At 40.9% G+C, this 14,356-nt stretch overlaps 2 non-coding genes across 2 annotated transcripts; both read left to right on the top strand.

The window, feature by feature from the left end:
- Positions 1-10,425: 10,425 nt before the first annotated feature.
- On the top strand, positions 10,426-10,497 carry TRNAD-GUC. The gene has a single exon. It is a non-coding gene; the product is annotated as a tRNA-Asp (tRNA).
- A 626-nt stretch (positions 10,498-11,123) lies between these two features.
- Positions 11,124-11,195, top strand: TRNAW-CCA. Its single transcript has one exon. It is a non-coding gene; the product is annotated as a tRNA-Trp (tRNA).
- Positions 11,196-14,356: the final 3,161 nt, after the last annotated feature.

Here is a 14,356-nt window from a genome sequence, read left to right as displayed (position 1 = left end):
AGTTTGATGAAAAATGCAATATGAATAATTTACATTAGAAAAGGACTTTCAGGGTTGCCTGGCTGGCTCAGAAGAGCACGTGACTCTTGATCTGAGCATTGTGAGTTTGAGCCCCACGTGGGGTGCAGAGATTACTTACATACATGCATGCATACATACTTACATAAACAAACAAACAAAAAGGACTTTCAGTATCAACTCTTGTAGTATTGTGATAAACCTAAAAGTGGTAGAAATCATTATCAGGAGTCAAGCTAAAGTCTAAGACCTCTTTCACCTAATGTGTTGGCAATTACTCCCAAGAATTGACTTGCTAGAATTACAGAACTAAATTTGGCTTTCTTAGGTTCAGAAGCCAGAAACCTAAGCTGACTACTTTCAGAATAGACTTACTATTAGATCTCTTTTAAATATGCAGATACTGGTTTTAAGTGTTTTTTTTAAAAAATCAATAGCCACACCTCTAGTTTCAAAACGAGTAAACCTGCCAAGCTTTTTGACGTGTGATTTCTTCCTCTAAAATGCCAGACGTCCTCGTCTCCAGGCATCATCATATGCGGTGAGTGTTGTGTGAAAATGGCCGTGATCTTCGCGGGTTATGTCTAGTTATACCTCACTGGGACACCAGAGGGCGCGCGGAGGGCCGGCACTTGTTTTTCTTTAAATCCTGAATCAAAATCCTTGTCGAGAACAACAAAAGACTGGGAACGCAGGGGCCGGAAGACAAAGGGACAAGGGAAAAAGGCTGCACACCCAGTTTTACTGACGTTGAAGTTCGCTTCCTCATCCCTTCACGTCCCTACCTTAAGGAAGTAAAACAATTTAAACTGCAAAATGAAATCTTCAACTAACGAGGAAAATCAGAGTAGAATAGGTTTTTATTATAGTTCTAGGGAAGACTATATCACAGGTGTGCATTTACGCTGTTTGCTTTGCATGGTATTATTAACTTTTTCTTAAAAAGTTACTGTTTTTCTGAGTTCAAGAATAATATATGCCCAGGGTAGAAAATTTGGAAAATAGAGAAAAGCAAAAAGAATAGGGATCATCAACACGCTTTCACCCAGATATAACTACTTTTAATATTTGCACATATTTTTTTCCGGACTTCTTTCAGCATTTATAAATGCAGGGGCTCCTGGCTGTCTCAGTCCAAGGAGCAGGAGGCTCTTGATCTTGGGGGTGGGTGGGAGGTTGTGAGTTTGAGCCCCAGCTTATGTGTAAGGATTACTTAAATAAATATACTTTTTTAAAAAGATTTAAAAATATTTATAAATGCATAGAAAAGATAGTATTCTGCATCCTATTTTGTGCTAGTTTTGTTCTCATTTACTGTATTATCAATTTCATTTTTACCAATAAATTCTGATAACCTTGCTAATCACAGGAGTGACTCACAAATAGAAGAAATTTCAAAAGTGTTAGAGGCAGCTTTTTTCCTAAGATGGCAACTTCAATGCCAGACCTGAGTATTTAAGGCAGGAAGTTTTGTTTCTTTGCATTTAGAAGAAGAAAGAGCTAAAGACAAAGTAAGGAAGTAGACACTATTTCATCCCACCCCAAATAAGCTGAATGAATTTGTCCTTCTGGTGTCTGAAAACTGACCCCAAAACTGATCTCAAAGGGTTAGGAGAGAGTGTAGGTCAACAGGACCCAGTGGTCCTCCCAGTGGGGCCAGTGCTGGCCCCAAGGCCAGACAGATCAACAAGTGTCATTATTAACACCAGCAAACCAGAGCAGGTGGTCTGCAAGGCACGAAAAGTCAGGAACAGGAAATCAATGACCCTGAAGCTTGTAGCCAATGCCAGCAGGTGCCTTCCTCAAAGGAAAAGAAGCTGAGAACAGCCCAAGAGGAGTTATCCACAGGAAAGGTGATGCCAAAATCTGATGCCCTGAATTCCCTTGCATCACTGCAACAAATAAAGGGAAAAGGGGTGACATTCTCCACCCTGAAAATTAGGAAAGTCACTGGAGCCCTCTGGGCCTCAGTTTCCTTACCTATATAAATGAAAGGGTTGAAAAGATCTGTAACGTTCCTGCCAGCTCCTCAAAGTCTGTGATTTTTAACTATCCCCAACTGTGCATTATAATGAACAGTGAAGACATTTCCTGCCTCCCGCAACCCTATACCAACAGCAGCAGGCCTTGGACTTGGCGTTTCTGAGTCTTTCACATACTCTTTCACAAGCTCTGAGCCTTTGTTAGTGCTTCCCTCTTCCAGAAGTGCTGGAAAGTCTTTTCCCATCTCTTTCAAACCTCATCATCATCTTTTAAAGACCCAGCTGAAAGTGGTTTTCTTTGAAACCCACCCCTCCCTCTGCCCCCGCAGACCCAGTCTTTCCTTTTTTGGAATCCCACAGTAGTTTACACTACTATGCATAACTTTGTTTCTTTGTGACTGTAACCTTCTTGTGCCTCAGTTTCATCATCTGTAAAAGGGGAAGAATTACTGTACCAAATTTACAGGATTGAAACAAACAGTAAATAGTTTTCTTATTCTTTTTTTTTCAAGATTTTTATTTATTTATCTGACAGACAGAGATCACAAGCAGGCAGAAAGGCAGGCAGAGAGAGAGAGGAGGAAGCAAGCTCCCTATTGGCAGAGAGCCCTATGCAGGGCTCGATCCCAGGACCCTGAGATCATGACCTGAGCTGAAGGCAGAGGCTTTAAGCCACTGAGCCACCCAGGCGCCCCTAGTTTTCTTATTCTTAAACACTTAAAAATGTAAAACACTTAAAACAGCCTATTCACGGTAGGCTCTCAGGAAGCATGGACAATGTTCCCACCAAGCATTTAACAAACTATCATCAAAAGGGTCTACCCCCCTCCACCCCCCCACCCTGCCCCATGGAAACTGAGTTTTTCAAGGGCAGGAAGTGACTATTACTCATATCTTTGTCCCCATAGTCTATCTCCATACCTGGCACAAATACTGGATCAACAAAGTTGGGGTCTTTGTTGTAGTTTGTTGTTTTGGGGGGGTTAATGAGAAGGAAAAGACTACAGTGTTGATTGGATTGGGTGGGGGGGGGGGGATTTGCCTCTCAGTTTTAACCCTGGATTATTTAGGTAATGAGGCTGGGAGATGGTGAAGTATGAGCATCCTCAATAGAAATTTTTTTCCTTTAATAATCTAAACTTGTACCCACCTAAGTCTGTCTTCCAGGCCCAAATCATAAACATTCACCTTTATATTGGATTTTAATGTTTATGGAGGGTTCCTTTCATATTTGCATAGAAGTGCTGCATTTTAATAAATGTAAATCATGTTTCTGTGAATGAATGATTCTAGAATCCAAAAACTACCAGGAGCAATTTAGACTCTTCTATATTTATGGAGGAGGAAGAAAGGGAAAAGAGAATGTTGAGTAGTGAGCTCGCCCAAGCTCTTGTTTACACTGTGTTCAAAGGTTAAGTTGAGGAAGTGAAAATAATACAGAAAAAAAAAGGAAGAAACACACAGTCATTATGCTCTGATAAAATAAAAAATCCTTTACTCTTCTATGTAGGAAACAAACTGAGGGCTGCTGGAGGGGCAGTGGTGAGTGAATGGGGTAACAGGGTGATGGGTATTAAGGAAGGCACATGATGTGATGAGCCCTGGGTGTTACATGCAACTGATGAATTACTGAGCTCCACATCTGAAACTAATGAGGTACTTACTATATGTTGGCTAATTAAATTTAAATGTTTTTTAAAAAGCTATACAAGTTAAAATTTTTAAAAAATCAAAAATTCTTTAAGAGAGGGGTGCCTGGGTGGCTCAGTGGATTAAGCCTCTGCCTTCAGCTCATATCATGATCTCAGGGTCCTGGGATGGAGCCCGACACCGCTCTCTGCTCAGCAGGGAGCCTGCTTCCCCCTCTCTCTCTGCTTGCCTCTCTGCCTACTTGTGATCTCTCTCTCTGTCAAATAAATAAATAAAATCTCTATGAAAAAAAAATTCTTTGAGAGTGAAAAAAACCAGGCACAGCTTGAGAGAAAATGCATCTCCCAAGATATATCATATATGTGTTGATATACCCCAAGATATATATCAGATTTTTAAAAACAAGTAATCACAATATTAAAAAAAACTTTCAAAATTCAGTAAGAAAACCACACCCAATTGAAAAATACGCAAAATATTAAGATCCTTAGATAAACCCATGAAAATATGCTCAACATCATTATTCATTAGGGAAAGACCTAGTCACCACACAGAGATCCTACTACACACCAATCAGAATGACTCAAACAAAAACTACTTATAATCTCAAGTGCTAGCAAAGATGGGGAACAACAAGAATGCTCATGTATGGTCAGTGGGAATGCAAAATATTCCAGTCAGTTCGGTAGTTTCTTATAAAAGCAAACTTACACGCATGCCAAGACCCAGCTAGCCTACTCCTAGGTATTGACCCAAAAGAAATGAAGATACAAAAACCTGTGTACTATTAAAACACAAAACTCAACTGAATAAATTTGAAGACTTAATTGACTTTATTCAATGATTCATAAATTGGGCAGCATCCCATCTTCCGAGTAGAAAGGAGCTGCAGGGAACTATACTGAATAGAATTTTAAAGGCAGAAATAGGAAGATTGCTAGCAAAAGAAAAGATTGTTTCAGGCAAGTTCACCTTCCCCTTAAGGGGCAGAGCAGGTGGTCTTATCATCCATATTACCTCACAAGTGTGGAGGAGGAAATTCCAGACTGATTAGTTTAAAATTTCACTCCTCCAGTGCCTGGGTGGCTCAGTCGGTTGAGCGGCTGCCTTTGGCTCAGGTCATGATCTCAAGGTCCTGGAATCGAGTCCCACATCGGGCTCTCCACTTGGTGGGGAACCAGCTTCACCCTCTCCCTCTGCCTGCCGCCCTGCCTGCTTGTGCTCTCTAACTCTCTGTCAAATAAATAAATAATCTTTTTTAAAAAATTTTAAAAATAAATAAAATAAAATTTCACTCCTCTCAGATAGGCTGAAACTGCAAACAGTTCTTGGTGGAGTGTAGCAAAGTGACTCTGTTTTGGTCCTTTGTTTCTTTTTAACATCACTAATGTTTATAATAGCTGTATTTATAATAGTCAAAAACTGGAAACAACTCAAACGTCCATCAGCTAGTGAGTGGATAAACATCCATACAGTGGTACACTAATCAGCAATAGGGGAAAAAAAATCTCACTGGTATAGGAAACACTGAAAAGCATCATGCTAACTAAAAGATGCCATATTCAAAAGAATACAAACTGCACCTTTCCATTAATTCTGGACATGGAAATCACATCAGTAGTGCCTAGGGCTGGAAGGAAGGGACTGACTGCAAAAGAACTTAAGGGAAGTTTGTGGTGGGAGTGAAAGGAGTGACGGAAACAGTCTATAACTTGATTGTGGTCAAAACTGATAGAATAGTACACCTAAAAAAGAATTAATTTTACTAGATATAAATTATACTTCAGGGGCACCTGGGTGGCTCAATCCGTTAAGTGCCTGCCTTTGGGTCAGGTCATGATCCCAGAGTCCCGAGATCAAGCCCTGTGTCAGGCTCCCTGCTCCGTGGGGAGTTGCTACTCCCTCTCCTTCTACCTGCTTGTGTTCCTAAAAATAGTAAATAAGCAAAAAACACTTTTATTTTTAAATGAACAAGAGGCCAAGAGAAGGTTAACACAGCTTGAGAGATCCTGCACGGCCCAGCCTTCTGCCATGGGCCTTTCACCATCGGCTCTCCCTTGGTCCTCCTCAGGATCCCCAGCCACTTCCACCCTCTTTCAACCTCTCTACTCACCACACTTCCTGAGTTCCTATAACCCCTGCACATATGACTCTATCTACCAAGAAAGCTCTTCCTTGTGCATCTTCTTCTTAGTAACTGTCACGATTGTAATTTTACTTTCTTGTTATTATTCTTTGGTTAATGATATGTGTCTCCTTTGCTCAAATGAAAGTTCCTTGAGGTCAGGGTCTTTGTTCTTCCTGGCACCTCCAGCACAGAGTGCAATATGTGGCTTATACAATGAGTACTCAACAGTAATGTTCAACCGCCTACTCCATGTCTCAACCTTAACACAACCTAAACTGAAATGCTGATTATCACCCCCCACCCAAATACTGCTCCACATGCAAAGCTGCCATGTTGTACACTTCCAAGGAGGGCCAACCACAGCATTTGTGTGAATGGTGCCCTGCCTCCTCCCCAGTGTGCTCTTGTTGGGGGCCAAAGCAAGGCTGCCCCAAAATGGGCCATGTTGGCATTAATATTATTTTGAGTTAAAAAGCAATCCAAACCAAGCTGATTCAGAAAAAGCTCATGAGCCAATCCACAGCTGCCTAAAAGAATTGAGATATAAGTAACTACATTACAATATGACAAAGTATGGTAGACAGGGAGAAACCTAGCAAGGCCTATTTGGTTAAAGTCCTCTCTTTGTCCCATTGTTTCTGAGTAGCCCAGCACACACTCTTTAACAAAGTATTTACTCCTTTTCATTCTGCCTGAAGAACATATGCCTTCCCTTTGAAGACCAAGACCCCTACCCCTTCTCAGTTCCTAATGAGATATATGCCTCATTTTGCCTGTCTTTGGAATTTCCATGTTTAAATGGATTCCCTGTATGTATGTTATTAAATTTTTTTCCTATTAATATGTCTCATGTCAATTTTTTCCTTTTTTTAAGAGGGTTGGGGAGGAGCAGAGGGAAAGAGAATCTTAAGCAGGCCCCATACCCAGCACAGAGCTCAATGTAGGGCTCAATCGCACAACCCTGAAATCTGTCTCATGTCAGTTTGATTCTCAGTGTAGCAAGAAGGACCTTCAAGGGGACAGGAATTCTTGCTCCCTTCACAGAGACTATCAATATCGATGATGCCATCTGAAGTTGTGCACTACTCTTCTTCACTTCAGTTGATACCAACTTTATCTTTCCAGTTGCTTAAGCCAAAAAATCTGGAAGCATCTTTCATTTCTCTTTTACCTCACATTCATGCTGTCGGGGAGTTCTGTCAGGAAGGCTCTACCTTCAAATTATCTGAGCACCTCTCCCATTCTCCACAACTCTCAGGCTGGCCTGAACCACATCACCTCCAACATGGGTTATTACAATAGACCTCAATGATCTCCCTGCTTCTGCTCTTGGCCCTCTACAGTCTATTCTCAACCCAGTAGCCCAAAACTCTAAAACATAAATTAGACCAAGTCATGTCTCTGTTCAAAACCCTACAGCAGCTCATTTCCCCTTAGAACAAAAACCAAAGTCTTGGGGCACCTGGGTGGCTCCGCCGGTTGGACAGCTGCCTTCAGCTTGGGTCATGATGCCAGGGTCCTGGGTTTGAGCCCCCTGTTGGGCTCTCTGCTCAGTGGAAAGCCTGCTTCTCCCTCTCCCTCTGCTTGCTTGTTCTCTCTCTCTCTCTGTGTCAAATAAATAAATAAAATCTTAAAAAAAAAAAGTCAAAGTCTTTACAATAACCTCTAAAGCCCCACAAATCTTCTAGATAACATATGACCACATCCCTTACTTCAAGTCTGTTCAAATGCTACCTTATTAAAATGAGACCTCTTCGACCATTGAATTTAATTTGCTACTCTCTAAAGTCCCTTATAATGTTACTTTGTTCTATTTCCACTCTTGTCACCATCTGGCATAGTCATAAATTATATGAATAAACAAGGGTGTTTATTGTCTACATTCCTTCTATTAGAATATAAGCTCCACCAGAACAAAATGTATCCATTAAAACCTCCCCATGTGTCTAAACCAATGTCTGGCACATTGTAGGTTCAATAGCGAATGCATAACTACAGTGCCTAAGCAATTAGAGACGAGTAAATATTAATACAGGAACGAGTGTGACACTGTATGTTGATACTAGTGATAAAGAATTTTCTCTCCATAACGCACAATTTGTTAATGTACAGGTATGTGGAACTATACAGCAGGGTGAGTTCTGTACAAGATTTGCAGTGGAGCTTGAGTGAGTCCTGGCCTCTCACCACTTCCTATCTGTGTGACTCTACAAGATGCTCTTTCTCCTCCTATAAAATAGGGATAAAACACCTGCCCTAGTAACCTCCCAGGACTGTGGAGGAAATGAAATGAATGTGAATGGTTCTGCAAGCTGTGATAAGCTAGACAACCAATTACTTAGGTAGAGCAAGATTTGAAACTTTCAATAACATTGTCACCATGCTATTCACCTCCAAAGAGAGTTCCGTGCCCTCTCTACTGCCAGTCAGATTTTAACCTTTACTTTCACCCGGTGCTGACAGTGAGGAATCTCTGAGCTCCCTCACCCTCTTTAGGTTAATTATCCTCTCTTCCTTTCCATTTTAGGAAAATGGGCAGCAGGTGGTGTTTCCTGCTCCATGATCTCTGCTGACTCAGGCTGCTTCTTCATTTCCCTAGGGAGGAAAAAAAACCCACATAGAAACACATGTATGAACACTGGCAATAGCTTTCCCACAGCTTAGGTGAAGAGGACGATGTCTCTTCTGAGGGACGAGATCAAGCTTCCCCAGTGGGAGTGGGGGAGGGTAAAGACAAGCTGTGTTAAATTAATTTGGGTTCCAACTGCTGTTGGAATTTTGCCAAAAGAGACACCTGGGACAAATTCTTTAACTCTTACAAGGAAAAAGAAATCATCATAGTCATCACAGTGCCTTTTAGACTTCATAAGAGTCACTAGAGAATTAGAAGTAGAAGGAGGCCACAGGACATGGAGTTTTACTGAGGATTTTGGTGCATTTAAGAGTGAAAATATATGTCAAAACAGGCCTCAAAAATGGCCGTTCTTTAAAGTCTGCATTAAGTAATCCCTTTCATCAGATGGAAAACACCATGTAACCGATGATCCCCCCAAATTGGGTTAATTCATTACACTACAAGGAATGGATTCCATAAATTCAAGTTCTACAACGAAAACTTTCAATCATGTCAGTTTATGATTCTACAAATTTGCTTATTTAGAGTTAATGCCAAAGGTTTATGTGGGGGGTCGTCCTTGGAACAAGTTTGATCCTGTTTATGAAGAAGCTAACAATGGTACAAATTATTCTATTAGCACACCTCCTTAACCCTCTGTTTAATTAATGGCACATCCTTATTGATGAGGGAGCAGGAGGCTGGCTGAGAACAGAGCAGGGGCTGGCACCTTGCACCCCCTCTCCACCCACTCCCCTTGGTAATATGTGTGACATTTCACAGGCACCCCTGACTGCCCTAAAAGAAGAGCAAATGGTTATCTTGCAGAGATCACAGTCCTGCAAGGCAGGAGTCCCTCTTGGTTTACAAATGTCCTTGAGATTTACAACAAAGAAGTTGCCTTATCAATAGCCCAATTTCCAAAGATACATAACTCAGTTCCTCAAGCCCTAACGTCACCCTCCCCTCCATAAAAAAACCGAAGGAGATGGAGGTAGAAGGAAAAGTAAATAAAGTTAAATTTCTTTTAAGACCTAAATCTCACTAACAAGGACGTTTGATAGCAGGAATGTAACATTCCACCAGGAGACTCCCAATTGTCTTTATGTTAGTGCCTCATTAGAGGGAAAGTGGCCTTGGCTTGATAGTAACCAGGCCTTCCATATCCTGACAGTCTTCTTTATCCCAATAGCCCTTCTGAACAACCCTTTGTCCTCACCTACCCAACTCCTGTGTATATAACCAGCCACTCCTCACAACCCGGGGCAGCAGCTCTTCCTGCCCACGGGTCCTGTCCCCCTGCTTTAATAAACCACCATTTTGCACCAAAGATGTCTTAAGAATTCTTTCTTTAGTCCTCAGCTCCGAACCTCACCCCACCGAACCTGACTTAGGTTCTGGAACTTCATCATTATTGAGTTATTTAAGTGTATTATTATTTTGCCACTTATGTGTTTATCATTTTCAAGCAAACTGTAGACGCCTCAGGAAAAAGACCGAAATACAGGGAGAAAAAAATCAGCCAACAGTATTGCATTTGGCCACAGCTGGTCCAATGCATGAGCCCCTTTGTCATAAAAGCTTAAGAATTGTTTGAAGAGGCACTGCATTGTGGGACAACCCTGACTGCCCTGGACATCTGGCAACCATATGATACCCTTGAACTTCGACTTCAGAATGAAAATAAGAACTTGTGAAGGTAAAGTTCTGCTTCAAGTCACATCCCCTTGGTCACTATTAAATTAAAAACCTCCCTCCAGAAACCTAAATCATCTGGAAAGCATAGAGCTCCGGAAAACAATTTTCATTAATTCAGCACTACTTAAACTGGAAGCGCATTTTGTTTCACTTATTCTAAATAATTTACCCTTTCCACCAACGACAAGTCGAAGTGCCCAGAGGGGATAGTGAGAGGAAGAGCGGACCTAGGGCTCGCATTTTCCACACTTCGGGGAGGTAAGCGGAAAGAAAACGAGCCGGGGAGGGACTCGTTCCTACGTTTGAAGGGCTGTTTGGAAAACCTTGCAAGCGGCTCCTCGTTAGTATAGTGGTTAGTATCCCCGCCTGTCACGCGGGAGACCGGGGTTCAATTCCCCGACGGGGAGATGGTTGCCTTTTACTCATCCAATTGCTCTTTTCCTTAGAATTCAACTCCGTGGCATCAAACCTACTGACAAACACAATGTGCGGATGTGTCTTTTACCACGAGTGCCTCTTAAGCTTAATGCTCGCCTTGAAATAAAAGCCTTCCCTGACATTGAAAGCTCCGTATTGTTGGTGGAAGAGAAAGGGAACCAAACGCTCCTCCGCGGCTAGCTACTCGAGGCGAGCTGGCACAGACGTGCGCCTGCGCAGCGACGCCCGCCAAATTCCAACTTGAGGTCAAGAACTTGGCGCCGAACCCGAAGGGGGGGAGGGGAGAGCGAAGGCGGAGTTTCCGCCCCTAAAGGGGCGGCTAAGAACGGAAATTGATGTGGAAGAGGAAGGAGCAGTTTCCCTTGACCCTGGGGACCCGACTGAAAGGGGAACTCAGTTCTCCCGCCTTCGCTGGTCCCGTCTCAAGTTAAGTGGAAGGCTGGCGATCAGTAAAATTTGGGCGCTAAAGTGATCAGTCTCCAGCTTCAACGTGTACCGGGTGGAGGGGCAAGGAAAGAATTGGAAAGAGATGCATGGCCGAAGAAACGCCATGTTACTTGAGTCCTAAGAAACTGCGCGAGCCACAGCCCAGCAGGACCTCGTGGCGCAACGGTAGCGCGTCTGACTCCAGATCAGAAGGCTGCGTGTTCGAATCACGTCGGGGTCATGGGCTTTTATAAGCTTTTTAAAAAAGCAGCAACAACAACAGTGGCTTCTTGACTTCCAGGAGTATTCCCGCCATTTTTCGAAAATGCTTTAATTTTAAGATTAAATCTTACTTCTTCAAATGTAATCCTAGTAATCCTTAGAGTGCGAAAAGATAAGGCTGACTTTATATCGCATTCTTGACGCTGATCGTTTTGTACTGTTGGGATTTGTAAATTGAGTTTTTTGTCATTTAATGTTCATAATACATAGAAATGTGGACTATTACTACTGTGCACTAGTGGGCATATCAGTCCAACCCTCCTTCAGAAGAACTGTGCAAGCTGTTTTCTCAAAAATGGTGTTAGACCCTTTTGAAAGCAAGGACAATAGAGTAAAATTTCTAACTTTGAATATTGCTGCAGTTTACACATCTTAGCCTGTGTGCCAATAAGCAATCTTACAATGTGTGATTAGTATCCCACTTTTACAGTCCCTATTCCTCTGACACACAGAGGAATAGGGATCTGCCAAGGGTCACCCAAGTTGCCAAACAAGGTAACTTACTACATATCCTTGTCTTTACTAAATGTTTTATAATAAAGGTGGGGAAATTGTTGAAAGAACGTGCTAGAAGCCTTTGGGCCTAAGTGATGTTATCAATGCCCCTTTGTATTTTCACCAATTCATATGAGTGGGGACAAGTCAGATATCACTTTCAATTAATGTCTTTAATAGGGAGCAAAGTTTAGTCAACATTTGTGAGCTCCAGAACTCTTAGTACTGAATATTTCCTGACAAGCATGTATCAAACATTTGTTGTACAAAAAATGAATAGCAAGATTATGAGAAATATTTTTAGATCTTTATTGGCCATGTTCCATAAAAGTCCCTGAGTGTTTCTGCTCAGTGTTTTGAAAATATCAAGTACTAATTTCTTATGATTTTACCTCATACAGCAGTATAGCTGGACATCATATTTTCACTTTGTGTAGTTTGTTCTTCTTTCTTCTATTTGGATGGATTAAGATTAGACCATTCCAACAGATATGAACCACCAACTATGATGAGCCTGATACTGTGCTCATCGCTGAGGGATACACTAAGTAACCAAATACTGTAATATGTTGGGCTAAGTGCCATGAAAGTAACATGAACCGAATGGTATGTAGATTCTAAAACAGGGACATTAACTCTGCCTTGGGTAGCTCAAGAAGGCCTCATAAAGGAGGCTCTTCAAAAATAAAAGTTTGCTGTGTTAATTTAAGGCAGTAGATATATATGAATGTCTTCCATGAGTCAAGCACTGTCACTTAATATACCTGGGGTGTGGTTTATTCAATTACAAAAGTAGTTCATATTAGTTTGCTAGAGGTGCCATAATAAAAGACCACAGACTGGGAGGCTTAAACAAGAAATTTATTTTCTCATAGTTCTGGAGCCAAGAAGTTCAAGATCCAAGTGACAGCAGGGTTGGTTTCTTCTGACACCTGTCCTTGGCTTATAGGTGGCCACCTTCTCACTGTATCCTAACATGGTCATTCCTCCGGATGTGCACATCTGCACATCCCTGCTGATGTCCAAGTTTCCTTTTACAAGGAAACCAGTCAGTTTGGATTAGGCCCACTCTACTGGCCTCATTTTACCTTAATTACCTCTCAAAAGCCCTTTTCTCCAAATAAAGTCACATTTTGAAATATTGGGGGTTAGGGCTTCAACATATGAATTGTGAAGGGTCACAATTCTGCCCATAACAGAAGTTATATGCCTTCTCCCCTGGCAACCTTTACATGTATAGCATATAACTATAAAAATACTCACTTGATCTTAGTTTGGACCAAACATGTTATCCATTCGTACAAAATCATACTCTTGTGAGGTAGAGCAGGTAATGTTACCTTATTAATCATTTTGTGGTAGCAGCCCTAGCAAACTAATACAGCATATTTGGAGAACTTCTAGTACTCCAGCATGGCTAGAGAGGAAAAGAGAGAGAAATCTCTTAAGGTAAAACAGGAATCAGATCAGTCAGGACCTTCTAACTAATTTGGATTTTATTTGAAAACTAATGTAAATATTCAAGACTATGACAAGACCAGTTCTGGCTTTACAAAGAATGTAAAAAAAAAAAAAAAAAAAAAAAAAAGGCCTAAATCTGTTGTTTCCAGACCAGTACCCCCTGTGAACAAGTTAGAAATGCAAATGTTCAGGCCCCATACCATACCTACAGACTCAGAAAAGTATGGGAATGGGGCCTAACAATCAGAGTTTTAACCAGCCTTCCAAGTGATTCCAATGACAGCTAAAGTTTGAGAACCACTGGCCTATAGAGCAAGGCCAGACTGAAGGTCCCACTTACCTGTCAGGGTTGTTAAGAGAAGCAAATAAGGCACAGCATAGGGAATATTGTTAATGATATTATAACAGCATTGTATGATGACAGATGTTAGCTACACTTTCATTGAGCATAAAAGAAGTCAAGTCACTATGTTGTACACCTGAAAGTAATGTTAACATTGTGTCAACTATACTAAAAAAAAAAAAAAACTTTAAAAAAAAGAATCAAATGAGATATACATAAAAACGTTGTAAGGCAGTGTGTATATATATATATGTCATCATTTACACTGCTGTAGCTTTAAAACTGTTACTTCACAGGTTCCAGCTTCTTTCCAAGTTTGGACATCTGTACTTTCCTAGAATAGCCCATTTGCTGACTTGCTATAACTCTGAAACAACTTGAAACCCAACACTTCATTTTAACTTCTACAACCAATATATAGGAATGATGTCAGGAAAGAGGCTCTGAAATATAGATCCATATTTGAATTCCCACTTAATAGATCTGTGATTTTGTTCTTTTCCTCTAAAAACTTTCCAGGTATTTATTCTTCCAGGTGGATTTATCCACTAGTACAGAATGCTCTGAGTATTTATTTCACCTGTTTAATAAACTAGCTTTCTCTTTTGAAATTATTTTTAATCAGTTACCGAAGATTGATGAGATGATAAAATGGAGGCTTTGGAAATATAAAACCAAAAGACTGAATTCTGATTGGTCAACTGATTTCCTAATTTCTCACACTAATTCCAAAAGAAAAGTAGTTAGGTTTATAAAAGCATGTGTTCATCATAGAAATTTTGATAAATACAGAAAAAATAAGAAAGAAAACAAAAATTACT

The sequence above is a fragment of the Mustela putorius genome, unplaced genomic scaffold, assembly GCF_011764305.1.
Source record: "Mustela putorius furo isolate JIRA1106 unplaced genomic scaffold, ASM1176430v1.1 tig00000788_pilon_pilon_pilon, whole genome shotgun sequence".
Classification (NCBI taxonomy): domain Eukaryota; kingdom Metazoa; phylum Chordata; class Mammalia; order Carnivora; family Mustelidae; genus Mustela; species Mustela putorius.
Note: the sequence above shows the minus strand (reverse complement) of the source record. Positions and strands in the feature narration are given on the sequence as shown.